We start from the raw sequence: 19,001 nt of genomic DNA, 5'->3' as shown, positions 1-19,001 counted from the left end.
CTTCTGTGATGGCCCTTTTTAGAGATGTCCATTCCTCTTCAACTATACTGCCTTCTGCGTTATTCCTTATTGCTGTATCTATAGCGTTAGAGAACTTCAAACGTATCTCGTCATTCCTTAGTACTTCCGTATCCCACTTCTTTGCGTATTGATTCTTCCTGACTAATGTCTTGAACTTCAGCCTACTCTTCATCACTACTATATTGTGATCTGAGTCTATATCTGCTCCTGGGTACGCCTTACAATCCAGTATCTGATTTCGGAATCTCTGTCTGACCATGATGTAATCTAATTGAAATCTTACCCTATCTCCCGGCGTTTTCCAAGTATACCTCCTCCTCTTGTGATTCTTGAACAGGGTATTCGCTATTACTAGCTGAAACTTGTTTCGGAACTCAATTAGTCTTTCTCCTCTTTCATTCCTTGTCCCAAGCCCATATTCTCCTGTAACCTTTCCTTCTACTCCTTCCCCTACAACTGCATTCCAGTCGCCCATGACTATTACATTTCCAACCCCCTTTACATACTGCATTACCCCTTCAATATCCTCATACACTTTCTCTATCTGTTCATCTTCAGCTTGCGACGTCGGCATGTATACCTGAACTATCGTTGTCGGTGTTGGTCTGCTGTCGATTCTGATTAGAACAACCCGGTCACTGAACTGTTCACAGTAACACACTCTCTGCCCTACCTTCCTATTCATAACGAATCCTACACCTGTTATACCATTTTCTGCTGCTGTTGATATTACCCGATACTCATCTGACCAGAAATCCTTGTCTTCCTTCCACTTCACTTCACTGACCCGTACTATATCTAGATTGAGCCTTTGCATTTCCCTTTTCAGATTTTCTAGTTTCCCTACCACGTTCAAGCTTCTGACATTCCACGCCCCGACTCGTAGAACGTTATCCTTTCGTTGATTATTCGATCTTTTTCTCATGGTAACCTCTCCCTTGGCAGTCCCCTCCCGGAGATCCGAATGGGGGACTATTCCGGAATCTTTTGCCAATGGAGAGATCATCATGACACTTCTTCAATTACAGGCCACATGTCCTGTGGATACACGTTACGTGTCTTTAATGCAGTGGTTTCCATTGCCTTCTGCATCCTCATGTCGTTGATCATTGCTGATTCTTCCGCCTTTAGGGGCAATTTCCCACCCCTAGGACAAGAGAATGCCCTGAACCTCTATCCGCTCCTCCGCCCTCTTTGACAAGGCCGTTGGCAGAATGAGGCTGACTTCTTATGCCGGAAGTCTTCGGCCGCCAATGCTGATTATTTATCAAAATTTAGGCAGTGGCGGGGATCGAACCCGGGACCGAAGACGTTTTGATTATGAATAAAGACGCTACCCCTAGACCACGGGTCTTACAAAGTGCGAATTCTGCAACGACAAACCACGCCGACTACAGTTTCTTGCAGATATGCTGCAGCGTATTGATATGGATGCCAGCTTCCTGGAAAGATGTTTATTCTCAGATGAGGCAACCTTTCATCTATCAGAAAGGGTTAAAAGGCACAATGTTAGGATTTAACGTTCGCAAAATTCGCACATTGTCATTGAACATGTTCGTGATAGCCCTAAACTAAACGTCTCGTATGGGCTAATGCATGACATAATTGTTGGACCGTTCTTCCTTGCAATGAGGTCAGTGTATCTGGGCATGTTGTAGCAGTTTCTGTATCCTCAGATGCAAGACTTGCAACCCAACATAATATTTCAACAAGAAGGAGCTCTGACGCTTTGGTCAACGGCCGTTCGCAAGTTCCTGGATAGGAAATTTCCCAAACGTTGGATCGGATGTGGAGGATCCATTGCCTGGCCACCACGTTCACCTTACATTACGCCGCTTGATTTCTTCGTGTGGGGATTCGTGAAGGACCGCGTGTATGCGACCAAAGTGGACGATATTCCTACATTGCGACGTCGTATCACTAATGCGATCGCGACAATAACAGAGGAACTGTTACAAAGAACTTGGCAAGAAATTGAATATAGACTCGATATTCTTCGTGCTACAAATGGTTCACATGTAGAGGTATATTGATGATAAATAAATAAATAAATTCTTTGAGATGCTCTACAATGTGGTGCATTTTTCATTGTCTTATGTACTGTGGTTTTTTTTCCCTGGGTCTTTGAAATCAGGGAGGTTTGAATGGGACACCGTGTAGGTTCAGAAATGGGAGAATGTCATTTCCTGTACTGAAATGGCAAATAATTTTTTTCATGACTTGGAATGACAAAAACAGGATGGGTTTTCCAACTACGGTTTTTTAAATTAAGAAAAATCGTAGTCGAAATCAATTGGTTTTATTTTCCTACAGAGACACAGTAACTAATACAATGAATAAAACAGATCCAAGAATTTCAGCTACGGTACATGTGGAACAGGGTGTCACACGAAGGTGCAGTTTATGACCGACATTATTTCATATACGGGGTGATTCAGATGCCCCTAACGATGTAGTTGTATGCTACCCGCAATGTCGCATCCGACAATCAAAAACCCCAGGCGAGATTTTCATATTCTCTTGCTCGCTACACGCAAACTATTACTATCACAGAAAAAATGAACATGACCTTCCTGTAGGAAATTTAACGTAGTAAAATTTCGTATTGGGATACGTTTTCGTTAGAAAAATGTACAAACGTGACCTTCAAACGCACCCCACTCCCACACTCAGCGACTGCCGGTTATGATTTCTAGTATGTTGTTCATGGCACTCTCTCATACCACTGAACAAGAATGTACGACTGCCCGAATTATTTCCCACATTCCACCTTTTCTGGTCTTCGCTGACCGGCCTTATTATGCTCCCAACTTATCGAGCACTTACAAATTGTAAAACTGATGTTTGTGTAAATTTTGCCTAACAGTTCTGTGTATTTTAACAGCATAATATAAACAGTTACGTCGTTGTATTCTCCAGGTGTTCTGACTACGAAACTGCTGTGCTCGTAAGGGTTAAGTCTGGATCGAACTCTCAATGTAACTAGTTTTAGCGTAACGTTCGCAAAAGTCGTTTTTCTTTCGTTACTCTCACGATCCCGTTGAAATCATAATATTAACGAAATAGCAGACTATGGTTGTAGTGTAATAGCCCAATTACTAGACACCAAAAAAGATCGAATACCAGGAATAGTTCGTGTAGTCGGAAATATTTTTACAGTGGCAGGAGTGAGTGCAACGAACAACGTACTAGAAGTGCTGACTGTAGAGGGATGAGTGTGAGGTTGGAGATGCATTTGAAGATCACTTTAGTACGTTTTTCTTGAATAACTCGGAACCTGTGGCTTCCAGCGAAAACGTATCCCAATACAAAATTTAACTACATTAAATTTCATACAAAAAGGTCCTGCTCATTTTTACTCTAGAAGCATTAGTTTGCGAGTAGCGAGTGAGAGAATGTGAAAATTTCTCTCGTGGTTTCCAAAGGCCAGATATAACATTGCGGGTTGTATAAAACTATATTGGTAGGGGCAGCTGAATAACCCTTTATATATAGACAATATCTTAAGAAGTTGGAAACAAGAAGTACAACCAGGGTTACACATATTGGAATACGGAACTATAAACAACTGCCATTTTTCAGACGATCAGTTATTGTATTTGACGATGAAAATAAATTACAATACGCCGTTCATGAATTGCACCTGCTGGTCAAAGAACGCAATATCGAAGTCTCAATTAATAAAACGTAGGTACCGGTAACGACATTTAAAACGGCTGAGGCAATCATATCTAAAACTGTTTTCAATAACAAAAAAAACTGAACAAGTTAAGAGATTTAATTATTTAGGAAAACAAATAAGTAATTACCATAATCGAGATATAGTGAACAAGCTTCATCAGTCTCAGTGTATAAGTGGTACTATTAACAGAACCTTAAATGACGACGACGATTCGACATTATGGATTACAGCTATTTGGCGACTTTGGAGTTGTCGTTCACTGAAAAAAATGTAATTTTTTCTTATTTCTTCTGGGTTCAATTAATCTTTGGTTAAAAGGACAGGTCCGTGAATAAATCTTGAAATACTTGTCAGTTTTATAACTAGTGTAGCTCAAAGAATAAGGGTTGTAAGCCGATGTAATGGTTATCACCTTTTAACAGATCTTTTGGGAACATTTTGATGAATGAACCACAGCTTCCGGTCACACACTTTTTCCTGAATTGTATTTTGTGTTGCAAGTGAAATAAAGCATGTTAATTATTTATCTACAGCACAGGTACACATATTCCGAAATAAAAACAAAATAGGAGTTTGACTTTTTTCTGGAAGTTATTTCCTTGAAGCAAAATTTCTCTTGATCAGAAAACTATGGAGAATTTTTTAAGACAAAAATATAAAAAAATCGATTTAAGACACTTATCCATGTATTAGTTCTCGAAACATTCCTTCTTCTTGACAGAGGGGCAAACTCAGTACCGTCACGTGCAAGCCGTCTGCATATGCATCTACATCTACATCTACATCTACAGACATCTTACTGTGTGTGGCGGGGAGTACGCTGTACCACTATTAGTTGTCTGCTCTCCTGTTCTACTCGCAAACAGAGCGAGGTAAAAACAGCTCTTTAAATGCCTCTGTATGAGCCCTAATTTTATCGTATCTTACAGTATCTTCGTGGTCCTACGCGAAATGTATGTTGGCGACAGATGGATCGCTCTGCCGTCAGCTTCAAATGCCGGTTCTCTAAACTTTCACAGTAGTGTTCTTCGGAAAGAATGTGTTCTTCCCCCCAGGGATTCGCACTTGAGCTCTCGAAACATATCCATAACACTTGCATCCTGACCGATCAAACCGGTAACAAATCTACACTACTGGTCATTCAAATTGCTACACCAAGAAGAAATGCGGATGATAAACGGGTATTCATTAGACAAATATATTATACTAGAAGTGACATGTGATTACATTTTCATGCAATTTGAGTGCATAGATCCTGAGAAAACAGTACCCGGAACAACCATCTCTGGCCGTAATAACGGCCTTAATACGCCTGGGCATTGAGTCAAACAGAGCTTGAATGGCGTGTACAGGTACAGCTGCCCATGCAGCTTCAACACGATACCACAGTACATCAAGAGTAGTGACTGGCGTATTGTGACGAGCCAGACGTTTTCGATTGGTGAGAGATCTGGACAATGTGTTGGCCTGGGCAGTAGTCGAACATTTTCTGTATCCAGAAAGGCCCGTACAGGACCTCCAACATGTGGTCGTGCATTATCCTGCTGAAATGTAGGGTTTCGCAGGGATCGGATGAAGGGTAGAGTCACGGGTCTTAATACATCTGAAATGTAACGCCCACTGTTCAAAGTGCCGTCAATGCGAACAAGAGGTGACCGAGTCGTGTAACCAATGACACCCCATACCATCACGTCGGGTGATATGCCAGTATGGCGATGACGAATACACGCTTCCCATGTGCGTTCACCGCGATGTCGCCAAACACAAAAAAATGACGTTTTGCCATTCGTGCACTCAGGTTCGTCGTTGAGTACACCATCGCAGGCGCTCCTGTCTGTGATGCGGCGTCAAGGGTAACCGCAGCCATGGTCTCCGAGCTGATAGTCCATGCTGTTGCAAACGTCGTCGTACTGTTCGTGCAGATGGTTGTTGTCTTGCAAACGTCCCCATCTGTTGACTCAGGAATCGAGACGTGGCTGCACGATCCCTAACAGCCATACGGATAAGATGCCTGTCATCTCGACTGCTAGTGGTACGAGGCCGTTGGGATCCAGCACGGCGTTCCGTATTACCCTCCTGAACCCACCGATACTATATTCTGCGAACAGTCATTGGATCTCGACCAACGCGAGCAGCAATGTCGCGATACGATAACCGCAATCGCGTTAGGCTACAATCCGACCTTTATCAAAGTCGTGATGGTGCGCATTTCTCCTCCTTACACGAGGCATCACAACGTTTTACCAGGCAACGCCGGCCATCTGCTGTTTGTGTATGAGAAATCGGTTGGAAACTTTCCTCATGTCAGCACGTTGTAGGTGTCGCCACCGGCGCCAAAATTGTGTGAATGCTGTGAACAGCTAATGATTAGCATATCACAGCATCTTCTTCCTGTCGGTTAAATTTCGCGTCTGTAGCTCGTCATCTTCGTGGTGTAGCAATTTTAATGGCCAGTAGTGTACCAGCTCGCCCCTGAATTGGTTAACACGCAGTTACGTTGCGCCTGCATCCACTAACACATAAGAAAATGACACTAATTTTAATAAAAGACATATTTACGCCAGTGACTGTAACACTATCTTTATTTCACGATTGCAATTTCGGCCTTAGGCCATTATCAAGTGCAGATTTCTGTGGCTTTAAGCCATGTGAACTTAAAATGAGCTGACACATTTATATGTCGTTGTCATTGCTATTAAATACATTCGTCTTTCTACGTATCGGTATCATCCCATACAATACAGACGTAATTACCGATGATTCACGCGTTTCAGCGCTACGCCCGCTACATGTGGTCTTTCCATAACTGCTGAGGCGCCAACTGACTTTGACTCGACCCTCAGTCTAAAGCATTGGTAGCTCTCGACTCGCAGGGGAGTAGGTTTCTAACAAGAGCGAATCTTACCTAACGATCATTTTGATAAGTCATAGTCATAAGCAAGGAACTGACGTCAGTTACTCTATCTATCTATCGCTTGAGACTTTGTCCCACAGTTACGCAGAGTCAGCCGTCGTAAATCGGATTTGGCATGTTAATGGTTAAGGGGTGGCCGGATGCCCTTCCTGCCGCCACCCCATACCCCCCGGGACGGAATTAGTGTACCCCAACTGTCTGTGTCGAGTGTAATCCATGGAATAGTGCGAATGTGTTCAGACGTCTGCGAGCTGTGTAACTGAGGCGGAACATGGGGACCAGCCCGTTATTCACCTAGCGGGATGTGGAAAACCACCTAAAAACCACTTCCAGGCTGGCCGGCACACCGGCCCTCGTATTAATCCGCCGGGCGGATTCGATCCGGGGCCGGCGCGCCTACCCGAGTCCAGGAAGCAGCGTGTTAGCGCTCTCGGCTACCCTGGCGGGTCGAACTGACGTCAATTACGAGGGGCGTTAAATAAGTATTGCAACGGATTTGTTCTCTGAAAGCAGGTTAGTTACATTCTTCCAACATACCATACTATTGCGCATTCTTTTGGCTACAAAACCCTATTTTTTCAGAAATCTGTCTCCAATGCGACAGCCTTCCGCCCCCTTACTGGGAGGGCCTGAATAGCCTCATGGTAGCACTCTTCTGGTCGAGGTCGAAACCAACGCCTTGCTGCAACAGTAACCTCCCCATCGTCTAAGTACTGCTTCCTATGTAGTGCATCCTGCATTGCGCCAAACGTATGGAACTCGGGAGGTGCGAGATCCAGGCTGTAGGGTGAATGGGGAAGAACAGTCCAATGAAGTTCTGTGAGCACCCCTTGGCTGTGCAGACGTCTCTGAGGCCTTCAATTTACGTGAAGAATGAGAAATCCGTTAGCATTTTTGTGGAGACGAACACGCTAAAGTCGTTTCTTCAGTTTCCTGAGGGTAGCACAATACGCTTCAGAGTCGATCGTTGCAACTTGAGGAAGGACATCGAACAGAATAACCTGTTCAGAGTCACAGAAGACGACCATCCGCCAGGGTAGCCAAGAGCACTAACGCGCTGCTTCCTGGCCTCGTGTAGGCACGCCGGCCCCGGATCAAATCCACCTGATGGATTAACGACGAGACCAGCCTGGATGTGGTTTTTAGGCGGTTTTCCACATCCCGCTAGGTGAATACCAGGCTGGTCCCCACGTTCCGCCTCACTTACACGCGTCGCAGACATTTGACACACGTCCGCACCATTTCCCGATTTACACTAGATGCAGACAGTTGGGGTACACTGATTCCATCCTGGGGGGTACGGGGTAGTCGCAGGAAGGGCAACCGGCCATCCCTAAAACTAACATTGCCAAATCCATTATAACCACGACGACCCTGCGATCGCTGCGGGACTATGGCATAAGCGAAAGAAAGAAAGAAGAAAGTCACAAAAGACCATCGCCATGATTTTCCCGGCTGAGGGTGCGGCTTTGAAATTTTTCTTCGGAGGAGAGGTGGTGCGACTCCACTGATGGATTACCGTTTTATTTCTGGTTCGAAGTGTTGAACACATGTTTCATCGCCGTGATGATGTTCGACAAAAAATAGTCCCGATTAGTCTCGTAACGCGCAAGCATTTCAGATGGTCTTTCATTGGTCTTTATGGTCTTCTGTTAAATGGCGAAGAACGCAGCGGGCATACACTTTTGAGTACTCCACGAGTGTGTCAACACTACCAGCAGAGACGTCGAGTTGCAAAGGGCGGTGTTTATGACCCGTCGATCACCTCGAATGAGAGTGTCCACACGTTCCAACACTGCAGGAGTCTGTGTGAGGTCGACCAGCACGCGCCGGCCGTTGTGGCCAAGCGGTTCTAGGCGCTTCAGTCTGGAACCGTGTGAGCGCAACGTCGCAGGTTCGAATCCTGCCTCGGGCATGGATGTGTGTGATGTCCTTAGGTTAGTTAGGTTTACTTAGCTCTACGTTCTAGGGGACTGATGATCTCAGATGTTAAGTCCCATAGTGCTCAGACCCATTTGAACCATTTTTTTTCGCCCGGCACGCGGGTGATCGGACAGGTTTGCGTGACCTGTTTGCGATGATGACAGAGGCCTCGCCTACCAACTTACCTTACTTTTGTTCACTGCCAGGTCTCCGTAGACATTCTATAAGCGTCTACGACCACCTGCTGCGCTCCGGTTTTGCGCGAAAAGACACTCAGTGACAGCTCTCTCCTTGAAACGCACCACCGTTACAGACACAGACTTCCTATTGTGCCGACACCTGTCGGAACTTCATTAAACTGTGTTGGCTAAAGCGGGAGCATTCCACGGTGCCCTACAACAAATTCCGACTTTTTTTTCTATCGAAATTGAGCGCGAAAAAAAATGTGTTGCATCACTGACTGAACGTCCTCGTACTTACAGTAGTATGAGAGACGCCAGGCTCACATCTGATTTTTTGGGGTTCTGGAGAAATCTAGGGGCACACCAGCCAATGGTGACCTTACGACTTGTCTCAAAAGACAGGGAAATCTATATTCATAGCGAAATTACAATGAAATAAATACCCCTAGCTGCATACAGGCGTTGACATTAGTCAACGGGGACAGTTGAAAATGTGTGCCCCGACTGGGACTCGGACCCGCGATCTCCTGCTTACATGGAAGACGCTCTATCCATCTGAGCCACCGAGGACACACATGATGGTGTGACAGCAGGGACTTATCTCTGGCACGCCTCAAGTGAGACCCACATTCCCAGCTTATTGTCCCGCACTATATTCATAGTGCCCCTACCCATGCAAGCAGGAGATCCCGGTCGAGGCAAACTTTTTCAACAGTCCACCTTGACTTATATCAACGACTGTATGCAGCTAGGGGTATTCATTTCATTGTAATTTCATTCTAACGAGCTGCATAGTCACCGATGGTATCTGTTCTTTCGGACATGTCCGAAAGAACAGATACCACCTTCATAGACACGGTGGTCCATTGATAGGTGACTGGGCCTAATATCTCACGAAATAAGCATCAAACGAAAAAACTACAAAGAACGAAACTCGTCTAGCTTGAAGGGGGAAACCAGATGGCTCTATGGTTGGCCCGCTAGATGGCGCTGCCATACGTCAAACGGATATCAACCCCCATCTTTTATTGCATATTCGTGTAGTACGTAAAGAAATATTAATGTTTTAGTTGGACCACTTTTTTCGCTTTGTCATAGATGGCGCTGTACTAGTCACAAACCTATAAACACGTGGTATCACGTACATTGCGCCGGTGCGGACAGTATTTGCTTTGTGATACATTACCCGTGTTAAAATGGACCGTTTACAAATAGCAGAAATGGTCGATATCGTGTTGATGTATGGTTATTGTGATCAAAATGTCCAACGGGCATGTGCTATGTATGCTGCTCGGTATCCTGGACGACATCATCCAAGTGTCCGGATCGTTCGCCAGATAGTTACGTTATTTAAGGAAACAGGAAGCGTTCAGCCTTATGTGAAACGTCAACCACGATCTGCAACAAATGATGATGCCCAAGTAGATGTTTTAGCTGCTGTCGCGGCTAATCCGCACATCAGTAGCAGACAAACTGCGCGAAAATCGGGAATCTTAAAAACGTCAGTGTTGAGAATGCTACATCAACATCGATTGCACCCGTACCATATTTCTATCCACCAGTAATTGCATGGCGACGACTCTGAACGTCGTGTACAGTTATGCCACTGGGTACAAGAGAAATTTCGGGACGATGGCAGATTTTTTGCAGGCGTTCTATTTAGCGACGAAGCGTCGTTCACCAACAGCGGTAACGTAAACAGGCATAATATGCACTATTGGGCAACGGAAAACCCACGATGGCTGCGACAAGTGGAATATCAGCGACCTTGGCGGGTTAATGTGTGGTGCGGCATTATGGGAGGAAGGATAATTGGCCCCCATTTTACCGACGGCAACCTAATGGTGCAATGTATGCTGATTTCCTAGGTAATGTTCTACCGATGTTTCTACAAGATGTTTCACTGCATGACAGAATGGCGATGTACTTCCAACATTATGGAAGTCCGGCACATAGCTCGCGTGCCGTTGAAGCGGTATTGAATAGGATACTTCATGACAGGTGCATTGGTCGTCGAAGCACCATACCATGGCCCGCACGTTCACCGGATCTGACGTTCCCGGATTTCTTTCTGTGGGGAAAGTTGAAGGATATTTGCTATCGCGATCCACCGACAACGCCTGACAACATGCGTCAGCGCATTGTCAATGCATGTGCGAACATTACGGAAGGCGAACTACTCGCTGTTGAGAGGAATGTTGTTACATGTATTGCCAAATGCATTGAGGTTGACGGACATAATTTTGAGCATTTATTGCATTAATGTGGTATTTACAGGAAATCACGCTGTAACAGCAGGCGTTCTCAGAAATGATAATTTCATAAAGTTACATGTATAACATTGGAACAACCGAAATAAAATGTTCAAACGTACCTACGTCTGTATTTTAATTTAAAAAACCTACATGTTACCAACTGTTCGTCTAAAATTGTGAGCCATATGTTTGTGACTATTACAGCGCCATCTATCACAAAGCGAAAAAAGTGGTCCAACTAAGACATTCATATTTGTTTACGTACTACACGAATATGTAATAAAAATGGGGGTTCCTGTTTAAAAAAACGCAGTTGATATCCGTTGACCTATGGCAGCGCCACATAGCGGGTCAACCATAGCGCTATCTGGTTCCCCCCCCCCCCCCCCCCCCCCCCAAGCTAGACAATTTTCGTTCTTTGTAGTTTTCGTTTGACGCTTATTTCGTGAGATATTCGGTCTGATCACGATCAATGGACGTAGTATTCGTAGCATTTGTAGATTTAGAGAAAGTTGTTGACTCTGTTGTCTTCAACAGGCAATTAAGTTATGTGTGTCTGGTGGGGAGGGGGGGAGGGAAGCGGCAAAGAGTCGTTGAGGTAAACCAAGGTTTGATTTTCAGGAAGCTGCTTCTAATGGGCGTAGGTTGCAGTAATTATGCGGAGATGAAGAGGCTTCCACAGGGTACGTTAGCGTGGAGGATTGCATCAAACCAATCTACCTCCTGGCGTACACAGCTTTCAGATAACTTCCGGGAATTCAGCCAGTTAACACTTCCAGCGACCGCCGATATTTCGGCGGGAGAACACCCCGCCATTTTCAAGGCAAACTGCAACGGACAGCCGACGTACATGCAAATTTAAAACCTCGGTTCTCGGGCTGAATCAGGATAGACAACACACACACACACACACACACACACACACACACACACACACACACACACAAAACACTAGTGGCACCAACGATGACCAGAGTCAGAGCTATCGATAGTGAGACTATGAATTAGCAGGTGAGGTAGGATTGATTCTGTCACTGTTTTTTGATAAGGGAGGGAGCCGGATTCCAAACAGAGTTTAAACAGAAACCTCCATCTCTGTTAACGAGGTTGCTCTCTAATTTAATCGCAACTGCCTCCCTAATAACACTGTCCTAATAGCTGGACGTGCATGCCAATATCTCGGTGTTATTATATAAAATGGGGTGACCAGTATCCAAGCAATGTTCGGCAATAGCAGATCTACTTGGCTGCTGTAATCGTGTCTGCCGTTTATGCGCAGTACATCGGTCCTTCACGGTCCTGATAGTTTGACCAATATATGCCATGCCGCAGCTACAAGGAATACGATATCCACCCGCCTTACGCAGTCCAAGATCATCCTCTAATTTTAGATGGAGGTCGGAAAACACATGTCACATCGTATTTCCGTAAAATGCGACCGATCTTATTGGGCGTGTTTCCTACGTATGGCAAAAAGGCGGTAGACTTAGGTGTTGACTCAGAATTATCAATCACCCGATATACAGTTGGTCGATAGCGCAACGCACGTTAAATCTGTCTATCACTATAACCATTTTGACGAAATGTAACTTCAAAATGGGACAGCTCAGCTGCCGGCTACTGCATCCTAGCGTAGCACGGCAAACTAAAGTAGGGCAGCTACTTGCAATGGTTATCGATTTCTCAACTGCGTCCGTCGTCACAGTAGAGAGAAATACCTTACCATACACGGTACTAGGGACACTCACGTTACTAACCGTACTAGAGAAAGTACTGACAAGTGAAAGAGATCGTAAGCTTTGAGTTCTGTAGTCGATGCGTTCACTTACCGAGAACCGTGGAAATAATGAAGTGCAGAGTTCTAATTCCAGCAACGCAAAAGAAGTCACTCTTGAGCCACAGTGTGAAACTGTGGTGGAATGCGGGACCCGCGTGGGCAGCGGCCGTGTGTACAAAGGTGGCGGTTTTACTGCACGCTAGTTACCGCCGCGATGGCCCGCGAGATACAAGCCCAGGGCTTTGTTCGCGTCGTCCCCAAGTAAGGCTGACGAGTCGGCGCTTACGTAACACACTGGTGGAGATAGTTCGCGGAAAAACCTGCACTGTACGTCCCGGCGGCAAAATTACACGTCGTATGGAGACTTCAAACGTAACAACTTCTCAGAATAGAATGACCTCATACGAGACAACATGGGAAGGTGTTACTGAACTTCTCGTACTGTCAACTTCAGCACTAGATTTCATCTCCTAGTCTTCTCATCTTTCGGAAACAAATAAATGACCATCTTATATACAGTGATGTTTCCCCTCTGAACTAGGGGGGCCGCTGCAACTTCCTGGCAGTTTAAAGCAGTGTGCCGCCCGCGGAACCCGGAAGCTAGTCTTTCCCCAGGCTGCTCTGTTCCCTACTGAGCTATCCGGATCCACACATACAGTAACACTCTCCCTTAACTTCCAAATTTCATAGATGCTCTTCACAATACTGGTACGCATTGATAGTGTCAGACTGTGTGTGGTAGGAAAGACAGGGCCAAATGGAGACTGAACGTCATTCGTGTCGTGAACTTTCTGTTTATTTTAACAGAACATACTGAGTTAGATTTATTAAACAACTACTGGAAAAACGCCTCCAGTGTACTGATTACTACGAAACAGAATAATTTACAATCGAAAAACTGTACCAAACTGATTAACAGCAGACAGATGCAATAAAAGAATAAAAACTATAGCAGTATAATAAGAGAGCAAAAAATTCTTTCTCGAAAGAAACTTTAAGATTTACAATCCAAAATGGAATGTACTCCGCAGATAAGCACCACATAAGAAAATAGAAGATAGACGTGCAGATCATGCTGGTATAGTCACGGAGACAAAAGAAGATCTAGAGGAAGTTCTCAGAACAATGGAAAGGATTTTATGCAATCAGTATGGGATGAGAATAAACAAGAAAAAGACTAAAGTGGTGGTATGCAGTACAGAAGCAGAATATGAAACTCTGATAATGATAATTAGAAGAGACAAGCTGGAAGTGATACAGGAAGCAAAATCACAAGGCATGGTAAAAACGGAAAGAAATTGTGAGCACAATACAACGGGCCAAAATTGCAATTAAACTGAGGAGGAACTTACTCACCAGCAATAACATCAGTCTGAAAATAAGGAAACGTATCATGAAAGCTTTCGTTTGGAGTGTGGACTTATACGGATGTGAAACTTGGTCAATAGGAAGAGAAGACAGAAGACGGCTAGAGGCCCTGGGGATTTGTTGCTATACAAGGATGATGAAGATCAATTGGGGAGACAAAGTAACAAATGAACAGATGCTTAGAAGAGGGCAGGTCAGATCTCTGTGGAGGCACATCCAAACAAATAGGGACAAACTTGTAGGGCACATCCTAAGACGCAACAACATCAGTGGAACAACCGATGAAATTTAGTTCAAGAGAAGCCTAAAGGATTTATTGGTGGCCAACTCCTTCTACTCCATTGATGAATTTCTCAGTAGAACCAAATGATTTGTGTATACGTATGTGTATACGTATAACTGTTGCACAATTTCAGTGCAGTAATGTGATCTTTCTAAATAAGTGTGTGTGTGTGTGTGTGTGTGTGTGTGTGTGTGTGTGTGTGTGTGTGTGTGTGTGCGTGCGTGCGTGCGTGCGTGCGCGCGCGTGCGCGCGCGTGCAATCTAACTTCTGCACCATTTTAGTGCGGTAATGTGTTCATTGTAAATAAGTATTATAGTACTTCTATTACATGTTTATTACCTTATAAATAAATAAAATTTTTATTTTAAATTCAGTGCATTAGTGTTTGGAAAACGATTCTTCCGTATAGTGTTCATTTTAAAAAAATGACGATCATTCCACTTGGGACCTGCGGAATGGTACATTAGCTTATTTGTTTGACATGTAAATATTTTTCATGTATTATTGTTTTTCTGACATGTTCTACATCCTGGAGGACCTCCTCACTACGGATCAATTGGAATGAAAGTAAATCTAATCTAATCTAGCGGAAGGAGCTACTGAGGGAAGGAATCGGCGGGGCCGACCAAGGATATCATACATGCAACAGGTCATGAATGATCCCCCCAGGGGATCCACAACTCTTTTGTGGATACGTGCATAGCGAGCACGGGGCCCCGAGCTAATGTGGCCTTCCTTCCTTTCCGGGCTGCATACCTTCCCTTTCCGCATCCTTCCCCATCCCCTGTCTTCGCCCCCCCCCCCCCCCCTCACCTCTGGCTCTTTCCTTCACTTTCTCCCCCTCTGGGAGTATGGTTTGCGCCTACGTCCGGAGACGGACGCTTGTAAATGTACCGCATTCTTCTTCTTCCTTGCTTGTATGTCTTCTTCCTTCCTTTGCCCTTCTCTTTTCCTTACCTCTTCTCTTTAACCTTTTCTCCGCTGCGGCGTTTGAGACCCCCTCTTCTTTCCTTTCCCTTTCTCTTTCTTCCTCCCTGTGCGTGTCTGAAGGCCGACCCACGCACTTCCATGCGTAGCCGGTGACGGGGTAACGCGTAATTCCCCGCCCCGGGTAGACAGGTAGGACACGTACGTACCCCCTGGTAACGGCCAGGCCCAGGGAGGGGTGATTACCCGAGCTGATACCTTCCGAAAGTGCCGATTGGTCCCTCCGTCCGTTTGTCGAGAGGTGTGACCTGAGGTGTGAACAATCACCTAAGGCGGGAGTGCCCTCAGAGAGGGCCCCCACAAGGGAGGAGCGCGCCATTGGAGACGCCGGTAATCATGGGGGATTCTTCCGCAATGGTTTCCTCACCTTCCACTTTGACTGCTCACAAACGAAAGTTCACTGAATCTCAGCCACAGTCAGTTCTTCCATCGTTGCTACAGTTCCTTGTTGTTTCTCGGTCTGAAGGAGGTCACGACTTCTCCATGGTCAACCCTTTCATTATTCAGAAAGGTGTCGACGCAATTGCAGGTATGTAAAGTCTTGTTCCAGATTACGGAATGGCACCCTGTTGTTAGAAACAGTCAGCGCCCTCCAGGCACAAAAATTGCTGCGTACCTCACTACTACACACCTTCCCTGTCCGGGTGGAACCGCACCGTACTTTAAATTCCTCGCGTGGAGTCGTTTATACACGCTCCCTCGATGGCTTGTCTGACGAAGAAATTCAGCACTACCTGTCTGACCAGGGCGTAACGGCTGTTCGTAGGGTTATGAAGAGGGTTGACACAAACATCATTCCAACCCGCACTGTCTTCTTGACATTTGACAAAGTTCAACTCCCATCAAAGATCAAGGCAGGCTATGAGATAATTTCCGTTCGCCCTTACGTCCCAAACCCTACGCGTTGCTATCGGTGTCAGCGGTTCAATCACACCAGCCAGTCCTGTTCCAATCCGGCCAAATGTGTTACATGTGGCAGGGATGCCCATGAGGGTACTTGTCCACCTCCATCCCCTCGCTGCATCAACTGTATGGGTGACCACGCTGCTTCCTCTCGAGATTGTCCCGTTTTCAAGGACGAAAAGCTCATCCAGGAGATCAGAGTAAAGGAAAAGGTGTCGACCTTTGCTGCTCGAAAATTATTCGCCAGTCGACAGCCCACCGTGCCTCAGAAAGGAAAATACAGCACTGTCCTTGCTTCTCCTCGGCCAACAAAGGAGGCGGCCACGCAGACTTGCGACCTCACTTTTAGTGCCACGGTCGTCAGATCGGCCAGCGCAAAGATCGCCCGTTCAACCTCCCCCCTTTCGCCTGCCCACTCTATGGCTCACCCTTCGTCGGGTTCTGCTAAATCTCGAGCCCACAAGTCAGACACGAAGTCTTCGAAAATAGAGCATACTCGTGAAGAGTTTTTACGTACCGCAACTTCACAACCATCGGTTCCTCCTTCCTCTAAACATCATACTTCCAAGAAGGCTACAAAGAAACCCAGTTCCTCTCCTTCTCCGCCAAGGCGTGTCCCATCTACAGCACCACCTGGCGGAAATCGCCCTCGGCCGTCCTCTGTGTCGCCGAGGCGCACTGCTGGTGGCCGGTCAACCGGCCGATCGCTGGTGGCAGGAGCTGCTCATGACCAACCTATGGATCAGGATCTTCTGCCTTCGGCTGAATGCCATTCCCTGCTGTCGGTCGCAAGCTCTGAGCAGTCGTTGAGTTGACAGCGACCTTGGTCACGGTCCTCAATTTTCTGTTCACCCTATGTCCATTATCCACTGGAATATCCGCGGCATTCGAGCCAATCGGGATGAATTGTCGATCCTCTTACGATCCTACTCGCCGGTCATCTTCTGTCTTCAGGAAACAAAGCTGCGTCCCCATGACCGCTTTGTTCTCCCTCATTTTCAGTCTGTCCGATATGAGCTCCCCTCTGTTGAAGGCACCCCAGCACATGGAGGACTCATGATTCTTCTCCATGAAACTCTCCATTATCACCCAATCCCCTTAAACAGTTCCTTCCAAGCTGTCGCCGTCCGTCTTTCTCTTTCTGGATACACGTTCTCTCTTTGTACTGTATACATTCCATCGTCCACACCAATGGCACGAGCTGATCTCCTTCATCTTCTTGGTCAGCTTCCACCCCCCTATTTGCTGGTTGGGGACTTCAATGCCCACCACCCGCTTTGGGGATCTCCACATCCTTGTCCACGTGGCTCCCTATTGCTAGACGTCTTCCACCAAGCGGATCTAGTTTGCCTCAACACTGGGGCCCCCACATTTTTGTCTGCCTCTACGACACATTTATCTCATTTGGACCTTGCGGTCGGTACTGTTCCGCTAGCTCGGCGCTTCGAATGGTTCGCCCTTGATGATACACACTCGAGTGACCATTTTCCATGTGTCCTTAGACTGCAGCCTCAACTGCCATATATGCGCCCGCGACGCTGGAAGTTTGCCCAAGCCGATTGGACACTTTTTTCGTCTCTAGCGACATTCGATGACCGTCGCTTTCCCAGCGTCGACGATGAGGTCACACATATTACCGCTGTTATTCTTACAGCTGCGGAACATTCAATACCACGCACCTCCGAATTGCCCTGGCGCCCCCCAGTTCCTTGGTGGAACGAGGCATGCCGTGACGCACTACGTGAGCGGCGACGTGCTCTTCGCATTTTCCGTCACCATCCTACTTTGGCCAACTGTATCCGCTATAAGCAGCTCCGTGCGCGATGCCGTCGCGTCATCCGCGATAGCAAGAAGGCAAGCTGGAAATTCTTTATTAGCTCATTTAACACCTTCACTCCCTCCTCGGAAGTTTGGAGTCGGCTTCGACGGTTCTCAGGCGCGCCTAGTTTCTCCCCGGTCTCTGGGCTCACTGTCGCGCATGATACCTTAGTGGACCCCATCGCAATTTCTAACTCATTGGGTCAGCACTTTGCTGAGATTTCGAGCTCTTCCAATTACCCGCCAGCATTTCTCCCGAAGAAACGTGCAGCGGAAGTGCGACATCTTGCTTTCTCCTCTGAAAATCACGAAAGCTACAATACTGTTTTCTCCATGTGGGAACTCCAACATGCCCTCTCTTCTTCTCGCTCCTCCGCCCCAGGACCGGATGGTATCCATGTCCAAATGTTGCTGCATTCATCCACCCTTAGTCTGCGTTTCCTCCTTCGCCTTTATAATCGAATTTGGACCGACAGTACTTTTCCCAGACAATGGCGGGAAGCTATCGTCGTTCCCGTTCCGAAACCTGGAAAGGACAAACATCTCCCCTCTAGCTATCGCCCCATTTCTCTCACGAGTAGTGTCTGTAAGGTTTTAGAGCGCATGGTGAATTACCGTTTAGCTTGGTGGCTGGAATCCCGCAGTCTTTTAACACCTGCCCAATGCGGATTCCGAAAGCATCGTTCTGCAGTTGACCATCTTGTTGCTCTCTCCACTTATATTATGAACAATTTTCTCCGGAAACGCCAAACGGTAGCAATATTTTTTGATCTGGAGAGAGCATACGATACCTGTTGGAGGACAGGCATCCTCCGCACACTGTTCTCTTGGGGCTTTCGAGGCCGGCTGCCCCTTTTTCTTCGCGAATTTATGGCAGAGCGCACATTT

General features: G+C 46.2%; 1 protein-coding gene across 1 annotated transcript in view; it reads right to left on the bottom strand.

Moving 5' to 3' along the window:
* The window catches only part of LOC124551151 (organic solute transporter alpha-like protein), a 169,626-nt gene extending 156,692 nt beyond the window's left edge, over positions 1 to 12,934 (bottom strand). The window contains exon 1 of the mRNA XM_047126116.1: positions 12,807 to 12,934. The gene's annotated coding sequence lies outside the window, so the exon portion shown is untranslated. The remainder of the gene's footprint in view (positions 1 to 12,806) is intronic.
* Between the last annotated feature and the right edge of the window lie 6,067 nt (positions 12,935 to 19,001).

Source organism: Schistocerca americana, chromosome 9 (genome assembly GCF_021461395.2).
Source record: "Schistocerca americana isolate TAMUIC-IGC-003095 chromosome 9, iqSchAmer2.1, whole genome shotgun sequence".
NCBI classification, from domain to species: Eukaryota; Metazoa; Arthropoda; class Insecta; order Orthoptera; family Acrididae; genus Schistocerca; species Schistocerca americana.
Note: the sequence above shows the minus strand (reverse complement) of the source record. Positions and strands in the feature narration are given on the sequence as shown.